Source organism: Brachyhypopomus gauderio, chromosome 4 (assembly GCF_052324685.1).
Source record: "Brachyhypopomus gauderio isolate BG-103 chromosome 4, BGAUD_0.2, whole genome shotgun sequence".
NCBI classification, from domain to species: domain Eukaryota; kingdom Metazoa; phylum Chordata; class Actinopteri; order Gymnotiformes; family Hypopomidae; genus Brachyhypopomus; species Brachyhypopomus gauderio.
Window position 1 is genome coordinate 8,755,306 of NC_135214.1, and position 12,052 is coordinate 8,767,357.

Below are 12,052 nucleotides of genomic sequence, written 5' to 3' on the forward strand. Positions count from 1 at the left end.
AATAAATAGGACATAGATTAGAATCTAGAAGGAGGCCAGATGTAATTAATCTACAGTTTTGTTCTCTGGAAAGCCAAGGCACACCAAATAGTCCAATCATCAGAACACAGTGAAACATGACATGTATGTGTGACTCAGTATGTTTCAACTGAAGACCTAAATTGAAATAGAAAAGTGTGCAATATAAAATACATGAAAAACATTTTTCATATTTATAATATTAACAAAAGTATAAATTGTTTTCTTTATCATGAGAAAACCAAAAAAAAAGTGTTAAAAGAATAAAACACGTGAATATAGCGACCCCTCTAGAAACACCAGCAGCCATAGTCAAATGTATCCCAGGGGCTAGAACGCCTGACATCAGGGCTAACTGAAAGGTGCTGGCTAAGCGTAAATACTCAAAGATAGCCAGGGCTCTCAAGTTTTGGATTCATGTCAGAGTGTGAGAGTTGTTGACGGGGGGTGGCGAATGTTAATTGTTGAGCGGGGGGGGGGGGGGGGGGGGGGGGCGACATAGATATGGATCGGAGGTAAATAAACTAGATTTTTTTTTCTCGCCATGTGAAATCGGAAGTGTGGTGTGTGAGCGTGTGAAGACGGTCAAATGCGTGTGTCACACGCTCAATGCGTGAGACTTGAGAGCCCTGAAGATAGCGCTAAAGATGTGGGGTTGAGAGAGTCAGAGATTACTAAAGAAAACATTAAAGTGATGTGTGAGTTAGCAAGGACGATGTCAGATGCTGTAATATGCTCTGGCACCATTATAGTTCAGCATGGCTCTGAAACCTACAGCAGATTATGGGCGCTACACTGCTGGATGTCTAAATGATGTTTAGAAAGCAAAGTGAGCTATATAGACAACTGGACACATTTTGAGGGCCTTAAAATAAACTATAACATTGAATACCATAGCTGTGCTCATTGATACTTTACCGGATCTGACAAACATCAGGTGATCTACTGTGACGGGCGGTGTGAGCAACTGAAAAGGAAGCGATCATACCAAGTCTCAGGGAAAAAGGATGGTTTAATAGAAAGTGTGCAAACCAAAACCCGTGCAAAAGATCCAAATTAAGGATATAATGACCAGCGGTCAACTGGAACAAAGACAAGACATATATAGGCAAACAAACGACCCTCAGGTGAGACGGATCACGGGCTCCGCCCACCTGAGGGACGCACATGACGTCACCAAACAACAACAACAACAGCCGCTGTGGACGGAGGCGGCCGGTAGGGGGCCGCCTCACCGTAACAGACCCCCCCACCAAGCCGCACTCCCCTCCACTGGGTGTGTGGCACACAGCGGCTGCACACAAAACACGAAGGGGCAGGAAGGCAGGGACAGGCAGGAACACACCTCCTGCAGTCCGGGAGCTGGAACATAAAACATAGAACATTAAACAGCTCACCTCCCCGGGTGGGACCCTGGACCGACCGGGCCGTTCACAACACAAAACCACGCCCCGGTCGGTCACAGGGCCCTCACGCCCTAACCGGCGTTTAGCCAGAGAGCTCCAAGGGTGTGCGGACGAGGAGCTACGACTCCTTTATCGTCCCTAGTGTGTGTGTGTGTGTGTGTGCGCAGGTTACCTCCCCGAGGTGTGGCTACTTCTCCTCCTGGACCTACCTCCTCCCAGAGCTGACCCCGGCCCTTGGCTGGGGGTCACCCCAGCCTCCTGGGGAGCCAACCCCTCCCGGGGCCCCTCATCGCAAGGGGGACTCCTCCACCCAACCCAGGAGCGCCAGAGACCGAGGCCCAGAGCACCCCCGACGCGGGCTAGGGAGCAGCCCCAAGGGCCTCCTGGTCACCCTGGGCAGGAGGGAGGATCTCCATCTCCAGCAGGAGCTTCTCAGACCAGAGCCCCATGGTCCCCAAACATCCGGGGGCCCCAGCCCTCTAGGGAGGGGCTCTTCATGACCGGGCTCTGGTCACCCCACAACACAAGGGGGCTCCTGCCAGGTGGAGACCCCCACAAGGTCCAGGAACACCACGACACCGCCAGGGGGAAGCACCTGCACAGAAACAGAACACACACACACACACACACACACCCAACCACACACCAACATACAACACAAACGCGCCACACCGACGCCCTCCGTGCCATACCCCGTGGCACGGGACCACAACCGGTTCCCCCCCCAAACACACATTTAAGGGGAGGAGCAAGCGTGGAATTACACACAACAACATTTCACGAGCACGCTAGGACACAACGAACACGCAAATACTAGACAAACAGAAATAGTGCACAGACAGTAAACGAACGGGACCAAAACGTGTGCTCTACATAAACACAATAGTGATGCGCCGCTCAGAGTCGCAGTCGCTCCCCACATTAAACACAAGACACACGGGGAGCGAGGCGACCGTGATGAGCGGCGACCGCGTCACACACATGAAACACTAAAAACATAACGACGCGCACGCACACTGATCCTCCGGTCCGTTACCCGTACACACTTATCACTCACACGAGAGTTTTCCCAGGCAGACACCCTGGTCCTCACCGTGCCACACACAAACAAACGCACGGCGGAACTCTCTCAACACACAATGGACACGAAGGGCTTTCCCAGGGCAGACTGCCCTGGTCCTCGCCGTGCTACACACATACACACACACACACACAAAACACAAAAGCACGGCGGAGCTCTTCAAACAAAACACCACGTAGGCAAACACTTACCACGAGACATGGCCACGAACGAAGGAGAAAGAAAAAGAGACTCGGCGGCTTCCGAAGTGTGGCTGGTCATTCTGTGACGGGCGGTGTGAGCAACTGAAAAGGAAGCGATCACGCCAAGTCTCAGGGAAAAAGGATGGTTTAATAGAAAGTGTGCAAACCAAAACCCGTGCAAAAGATCCAAATTAAGGATATAATGACCAGCGGTCAACTGGTACAAAGACAAGACATATATAGGCAAACAAACGACCCTCAGGTGAGACGAATCACGGGCTCCGCCCACCTGAGGGACGCACATGACGTCATCAAACAACAACAACAACAGCCGCTCTGGACGGAGGCGGCCGGTAGGGGGCCGCCTCACCGTGACATCTACCTGTAGCTCTGGAAGGACTACAGTGTATTACCGAGCATATTACTCCACCTTGCAAAATCCTCATACCTCTCGGTTTTAATATAAAAAACATAACAACAATCCAGGACACATATTTAAAACTGTATCTAGCTTAACTAGGAATCATGACCAAATCGAATCCCTATTCCCACAGGAGTGCAGCAACTCTTTCTTCTTCTTTCGGCAATTCCCGATTAGGGGTCGCCACAGCAGATCAAACTCCTCCATCTGGCAGCAGTAAGAGTTTTATGAAGTTCTTTAATGATAAGATTGATAAAATTAGGGAATACATTTGTCATGCTATCTCAGAACCTGTCAACCTGCAAATGCACGCTGACAGCTGTCTGGTGAGCTCTGACGCTCATTTGGAGTTCTTTTCCCCAATTGGTTGTGAGGAGCTTATTTCAATGGTAAATTCTGCCAAACCTTACACATACATACATGCAGTACAAACTCATCTACTCAAATTACTGCACAGTAATGTAGAACTTGTGTTTACTATAATTAACTGTTCTCTGAGCCTAGGCTACATCCCAAAATCACTTAAAAGTGCAGTCATCAAGCCACCAATTAAAAAAACGAATGTTCAGAATGTCCAAAGGTAAAAAAAAAAGTTTTTCCTTGCCACTGCCACCTCTGGCTTTCTAGGCAGTGTAAAAATTCTTCTTTATTGTAGTTTGTTCTAAATGTTCTTTAGCAATATCAAATCATTGTATTAATTAATAATAATGTATTAATATTGTATCCCCATTACAATTATAAACCCATTTAGAAATTGTAAGTATTTAATAGCTTTTAAAATAAACATATATTGATATCAGGTTAGTAGAGTGAGAATGTACACTGTTCATTTGATTTTCTTTATTAAAAGCAGCGCTTACATGGCAACTTTCAAAAAGCATGCTGAACCCCAAAGAGAACTGATCTTCCCTAATAGGATGGTATAAACCAGTAAACACTGAGAAGTAAATGTGACAGATAGTGCTGTCCAAGTCTGATGGAAAATATACACCAGAACTATCAATACCTGACAATATACTAAATAATAACTAACAACAATAGATGCATTTAAAATTACTTACATATTGTCAATCTTAGTCATTACTTACTTAATAAATTGTACATAGTCATTACTTACATTAAATTTGGTGTGCTGGCACCCAAAGACAAACTTAAAAATTGTCTGCCTGTTCAATTACTTACACATTGCACAGCAAGTGACTCAATAAATAATGTGAACCATTTATTTCACTGTGATGAATAGCATCAAGTGATGGGTAATCCTCTCAGAGTGAATTTATTGGACAGCTATACTGCATGTTTTCTAGGTCTGATCTGCCATATGGACAATGTTAGTGCTAACACATGCTAGCACTAATCAGCACACCCCCTTCCCCCAATCCAATCATTATGTGAGCATCAAACATCAAAGTGCCCTTGGAAAAGATGTCATCATACAGCACCCACTCTCAAGTAGGGAGATGCAATGAAACTTTTGAGTGGACTTTTGTTTTTTGGAAACACAGATCAAAGTGTCTTTATGGTAAGTTTATGGAACTTATGGGACACATTTAATTAAATTTTATTACACGCTACATGTTACTGATGGACAAGCAAAACAGCTAATGTAGGATGATATTTAACTTAGATAAACATAACATTTTACTGTTGTCACGTCCAACCCCTCCCTCCTCCCGCCTAGCTTCCCTGTTCCCATGGTTTCTCCCTCTGTCTGCCACGCCCCTGTCCTCACCCCCCACCTGCGTCTCGTTTCACCGTCATGTTGTCTGTGTATTTAAACCCTTCCGTTCTACACTCCTGTCTCAGTCATTGTTTGTACGTAAGTTCTCCTTTGTTTTTTTGTCAGCCAGCTATTATGAGTTTTCCTTTTGTTTGTCCTTGTTCTTACTTATGTTCCTAGTCTTCGTTGTTGCTACATGTTTCTCTCCGTTTAGCAGTAGTTTGGTTTATGTATGTTATTTTCTCCTGACGTCCATGGTCATCGGTTATTTATTTCCTGGTTGTCCGTTTAGTTAGTCTTTCATGGTTTGATGTTTGTGCCCGCTACCCCCTTTAGTCGTTGCTCCCTTTATGTTATAAATCTTCCCGTAATGTTTGTGCGGTCTTATGGATTAGTATGTTCTCATGTGTATTCTCGTTCCCTAGTCGTCTTGCTTGCCCGTTTGTTTGTGTCTCCCCTTCAATATTTAGCTTAGTCTTGTTCTGCCTTTTGTGTGCTATTGTAGCGACTACTACTCCTCGCAGCGAATTCCCTAACAGACAGGCACTTGGCCACTCAGGGAGTTTTAGCCCTGGGGGAGCGGTGCCTGCGTGCGCCAGGGGAAGAGGAGAAAACAGTGCTATTGTTTGAGTTGCGTAGAAAATAGTTTCCCTCCTCGGGATTTCTGGATTAAGCAGTTTCTGCCTCGGTTCCTGAACCCGCTTTAGTGGTGACCCCGACGTCTATTCGGACGATTCTGAAGTATTCGCATCATGTCGGCGAACGCAGTAGCGCTTAAATTACCAGAGTTTTGGGAGCAGCATGCCACCGTTTGGTTTGCTCAAGCCGAGGCTCAGTTCGCCATCCGGAAAATCACGGTGGATGACACGATGTATTATTATGTCGTCGCAGCCCTGAACAACGGCACCGCCTCCAGAGTGGTGAGTTTTCTTCAAGACCCTCCGGAGGACGATAAGTATGAAGCCCTTAAGTCGCTGCTCCTACAAATTTTTGAGCTGTCGGAGTCGGAGCGTGCCCGCAGGCTTCTTTCGCTGTCTGGTTTGGGCGATTCCAAACCTTCGGAGCTGATGGATCACATGCTGTCCCTACTGGGCGACCACCTGCCATCTTTTCTGTTCAGGGAGATTTTCCTTTAGCAGTTACCCAGTGACGTTCGCGCAACCTTGGCGGGTTCTACCCTCAGGGATTATCGTGCGTTAGCTAGGGAGGCCGAAAAGATTTTCTTGGCCAAGCAGTGTTTTGCAGCCACACATGTCTGTACACCTCTGCTCACCTCTGGCGCTGCCGTCTCCATGCCTCCACCCTCCCCGGCTCTATGTTTTTACCACGCACGTTTCGGAGCCAAGGCCAGAAGCTGCTGCCCGCCATGCGGTTTCAGGAAGGCGGGAAAAGTGAGGGCCGACGCCTGCTAGCGGCGTCGGCCGTTCCAGTAGCCTGCTTTTCCTTAAGGACGTGGTCTCGGGGACGATTTCTCACGTCTCCTCCCGGAGTTTCTTGGTCTGACAGAACCCACGTTTTCTTCGCTATCCTGTTCCTCATGTGCAAGATTTTTCTACCTGTCTGGCCGGAAAAGTCATATTTTCAAAGGTGGACTTAGCCCGTGGCTACCACCAGGTCCCCATGCATCCCGCGGACGTTCCGAAGACGGCAGTGATCACTCCATTCGGCCTCTTCAAATTCCTCCGCATGCCTTTTGGCCTCAAAAATGCTGCCCAGACATTCCAGTGTCTCATGGACAGTGTCCTACGTGATTTGCCTTTCCTTTTTGTCTACCTGGATGACATTTTGGTGGCCAGCGCCTCAAGGTCGGAGCACCTGTGGCACCTCAGGCTCCTGTTCGAGCGTCTCAGACAGCACGGCCTGATCATCAACCCGTCGAAGTGCCAGTTCGGACTTCGCCTTATTCAATTTCTTGGCCACCGCATCTCCAGGGCCGGTGTTGTTCCACTCCCTACCAAGGTGGAAGCTATCCAGCGTTTTGCCCGTCCTGGGAATGGTGAACTTCTATCACTGTTTCATCCCATGAGCAGCCGGCCTCATGCACCCTCTCTACACTGCCCTCAAAGGCAAGGCCATCAAGCACATGGTGGATTGGACTAGTGAGCGGCTCCTGGCTTTTGACGCAGCTAAGCACGCGTTGGCGGATGTCACTTTGTTGGCGCACCCCTCTCCTGATGCGCCCATCGCCATCACCACAGATGCTTCGGATTATGCCGTGGGCGCGGTGCATGAGCAGTGGGTCGATGGGGCTTGGCAGCCCTTGGCATTCTTCAGTCGCCAGCTCCGCCCCACCGAATGCAAGTACAGCACATTTGACCGCGAGCTACTCGCCCTGTACCTGGCTGTGCGGCATTTTCGTTTTCTTCTGGAAGGCCGCCCGTTTACTGCGTTTGTGGACCACAAGCCATTGGCATTCGCGATGGCTAAGGTTTCTGAACCGTGGTCTGCTCGTCAGCAGCATCAGCTGGCCTTCATCTCAGAGTTCACCACGAACATCCAGCACGTTGCGGGGAGACTGCCGACTGCCTCTCTCGTGGGGTCGTCGGCACCGTGCACCTCGGCATCGACTACTCCCGTATGGCAGCAGACCAGGAGTTGGACCCAGAGGTCCAGGCCTACAGGACGGCAATCACCGGCCTGCAGTTGGTGGATGCTCCCTTCAGTGATGCAGGTGTGATGCTCCTCTGTGACGTGTCCATGGGCCAGCCTAGGCCTATCGTCCCCGCCCGCTGGCGCAAACTGGTTTTTGATTCCATACATGGTTTCTCACACCCCGGTAGGAGGGCGTCGCAGAAGCTAGTGGCGGACAAGTTTGTCTGGCATGGCCTTAGGAAGGATGCTCGCAATTGGGTTAGGGCTTGTGTAGCCTGTCAGTGTGCCAAGGTGCACATACACGTTCATGCCCTGGAGTGGCGTTTCGACCACGTGCATGTGGATTCAGTGGGGCCGCTGCCACCATCCCGTGGTTTCTCTCACCTCCTCACCATCGTCGACAGGACCACAAGGTGGCCGGAAGCCATACCGTTGTCCTCCACTACGGCCTCGGAAGTGGCCTGGGCGATTATTGGCGTGTGGGTTGCACGGTTTGGCGTCCCGTCGGATATGTCCTCGTACTGCGGGCCTCAGTTCACTTCTGCCCTCTGGAACGGCGTGGCTGCGGGCCTTGGAGTACACTTGCACCGAACCACGGCCTACCACCCCCAGGCCAACGGGCTTTGTGAGCGTTTTTATCGCTCTATGAAAGCTGCACTCCGGGCCAGCCTCCGGGACGGCGACTGGGTTGATAGGCTCCCATGCTGGGCCTCAGGTCGTTCCCCAAAGAGGATCTCCAGGCTTCCTCGGCTGAACTCATCTATGGCCAGCCTTTGCGGGTCCCCGGAGATTTTCTCCCTTGTCCTACTGCTCCGTGGTCTGCTGGCCACCAGCGGCAGGCCCGTCTGAAGCCGGCCCACTTGGACTTGGATGGTGCTGTGGTGACGGCACGTCCAGCGAGCTGTGGGCGGCCCCCGGTCGTTGGTCCTGCCCGCCCTGCTGGTCAACCGGCTTGTGCAACTGCTCCGCCGGCGGGTGGTGTGAGCCGGTCTGAGCGGTTGATTTGTCCCCCTCGCCGGTTGGACATGTCTGTTTTGTGAATTCTGGGGGGGCGTGTGTAGCGACTACTACTCCTCGCAGCGAATTCCCTAACAGACAGACACTTGGCCACTCGGAGTTTTAGCCCTTTAAGTGACACTGAGGGAGCGGCGCCTGCGCGCCAGGGGAAGAGGAGAAAACAGTGCTATTGTTTGAGTTGCGTGGAAAATAAAGTTTCCCTCCACGGGATTTCTGGATTAAGCAGTTTCTGCCTCGGTTCCTGAACCCGCTTCAGTATTTTAGTGTGTATTTACTTCTTTTACAATAAATGTTCTAATCTCTGCAATTGCGTCACTCCTGCCATTCTAAAACATTACAAAATGACCGACCCAGTTGATATGACGCAACAGAGTGGAAAAACATTAGTTGTACCGATACAACTGTTTGACATGGATGCTTTCAAGGAGCAGCTGGACTCTATCCAAGCATTGCTTGTCAGAGACACTGAGGGTAAGCCTGTGGCGCTGCCCTCCCTATGTCTCTGTCCGGAGGAATACGATGGTGAGAACGGGTTGGTCAGGATATTTCTTTTCCAGTGCGAGTCTTACCTGCAATTTCTCACTGTTCCTAAACCATCTGAGGACATACAGGTGATGTTTATGCGGTCTCTATTGAAAGGAAAAGCCCTAGAGTGGGCTAACAATATCCTGGCACACCGGGTTACGGATGCCTGGACAGTGGCAGGATTCTGCCAATCAATGTGTGACAGGTTTGGTGGGTGTACGTACATGTCTGCTCCTCAGCCTCGATGGGGAATACCTGCCGACCTGTCGGTCAGAAACAGGCTCAGGGCCTCTACGCCTCCAGATGACTTTGACCCGGTGGCCACGCCTCCCAATGACTTTGACCCGCCTCCTGATGACTTCCAGATTGGCTACCATGTATGTCAATCAAAATACAACCAGCCTATCATTCATCCACTACTTTTTAATGTCATGCGATCTATCCACACTTCCTTCGAGATCGTCCCACACGTAATGGACACCCCTGCTGTAGTGCCTTTCAAAAACCCAAGGTCACTTTACAATTAGCACAGGTACATTCATGACCAAAGCAGAACAAAGTGTTGAGGGGAATTGAAGATTCAAGTTACATCAACCACACCCACAATTCCAACATACCTGAGTGCTGTCTAATTACTTAACATTTCTAAGAGAGGTGAAATAAGGAATTTCCCTGGCTGCATTGCAAAAAGTGTTATTATGGTTTTATTGTAAGAATGTGCATCAGGAAAAAAACCACACTATTTTCAGCAAAACCATAGCCTGTCATCATGTATCCAGTACTGGCATAGTCAACTTGTATAAGTACAATTGTCCAGAGCTTTGGCAAACCATCAAGCAGACAACAGGTACCGCCTGGGACAATAGTCAGTTGTAGTGATGAAAACATTACTACTCACTGTTTTCACTTATTCACTGTAGAGTTGAATATGATTTCAGATGTTTTTATTAGTATTTCAAATATAAATGACCATTCATTTATTCATTGAATACAGCCAAAGTTAGCAAGTATGCATTGTGGGTTTGTTTATTGTCAGTGAAGACTTAGTGGAAGCCAATGACAACGCTCTGGAGATTTCCCAGCCTGCTAAGAGGACAAAGTCTGAAGTATGGTCATGAGACTTCAGGATGGGGGAAATGTCATGGCTTGTCAGTATAACTTTCTAATAGCTTTTCAGTAATGTAAACTGAAGCTTTTAGTGCTACATTTGTAAGAAATCTACACACTGTCATAGTGGAGTTGGCACTTTTTCACCTTTGTATTTGTAAACAGAAGACCAATTTATTTTCTCCTTCTATATGGATTTTTCTGCATAACAACTATGTGACAACATTATTAATATTTGTCTTTGGCTCAGAAAATAGCCTTATGAACTGTCGGGGGAACTGAACATTGGAAAACAGAGGCATTTAATTTGCCCTATTATTATTATCATTATATTCTGAAACAATCTAAAAGGACACGTAGAAAACAACATGACCCCAAACTTTTGACCGGTAGTGTACAACACAAGTTTTGTGTTTTCCCTGAAATCTCATACTTTTATTTATCAAATGAGTTGCAAAATGAATAGAAATATAGTCCAGACATTGACAAGGTAGAACATTTTTTTTTTATATATATAATTTTCTTCTTTAAACTTTGCTTTCATCAAAGAATGCTCCCTTAGCAGCATTGCAGACCTTTGGCATTCTAGCTGTTAATTTGAGGTAATCTGGAGAAATTTCACCCCATGCTTCCAGAAGCCGCTCCCACAAGTTTGATTGGGTTAATGGGCATTTTTTTTTGTACCATACTGTCAAGCTGCTCCCACAACAGCTCAATGGGGTTGAGATCTGGTGACTGCGCTGGCCACTCCATTACCGATAAAACACCAGCTGCCTGCTTCTTTTCTTTACTTTTTTGGAGGTGTGCTTTGGGTCATTGTCCTGTTGCAGGATGAAATTGACTCCAATCAAGCGCTGTCCACAGGGTATGGCATGGTGTTGCAAAATGGAGTGATAGCCTTCCTTATTCAAAATCCCTTTTACCTTGTACAAATCTCCCACTTTACCAGCACCAAAGCAACCCCAGACCATCACATTACCTCCACCATGTTTGACAGATGGTGTCAGGCACTCGTCCAGCATCTTTTCAGTTGTTCTGCGTCTCACAAATGTTCGTCTGTGTGATCCACAAACTTTGATTCGTCTGTCCATAACACTTTTTTCCAATCTTCCTCTGTCCAATGTCTGTGTTCTTTTGCCCATATTAATCTTTTATTAGCTAGTCTCAGATATGGCTTTTTCTTTGCCACTCTGCCCTGAAGGCCGGCATCCCGGAGTCACCTCTTCACTGTAGACGTTGACACTGACGTTTTGCTGGTACTATTTAATGAAGCTGTCAGTTGTGGACCTGTGAGGCATCGATTTCTCAAACTTGAGACTCTAATGTACTTGTCTTCTTGCTCAGTTGTGCAGCGGGGCCTTCCACTTCTCCTTCTACTCTGGTTAGAGCCTGTCTGTGCTCTCCTCTGAAGGGAGTAGTACACACCATTGTAGGAAATCTTCAGTTTCTTGGCAATGTCTCGCATGGAATAGCCTTCATTTCTCAGAACAAGAATAGACTGTCGAGTTTCAATTGAAAGTTGTCTTTTTCTGGCCATTTTGTGAGTTTAATCGAACCAACAATCGTAATGCTCCAGATTCTCAACTAGCTAAAAGGAAGGTTAGTTTTATAGCTTCTCTAATCAGCAAAACTGTTTTCAGCTGTGTTAACCTACTTGCACAAGGGTTTTCAAGGGTTTTCTAAATATCCAATAGCCTCCTTACATAGTTAGCAAACACAATGTACCATTAGAACACTGGAGTGATGGTTGTTGGAAATGGGTCTCCATACATCTATGTAGATATTGCATTAAAAACCAGACGTTTACAGCTAGAATAGTCATTTACCACATTAATAATGTATAGAGTGTATTTTTGATGCATTTAATGTTAGCTAAATTGAAAAAAAAAACAACTTTTCTTTCAAAAATAAGAAAATTTCTAAGTGACCCCAAACTTTTGAACGGTAGTGTAGGTAAATGCAGACATTAGTTGGTCCTCTCCT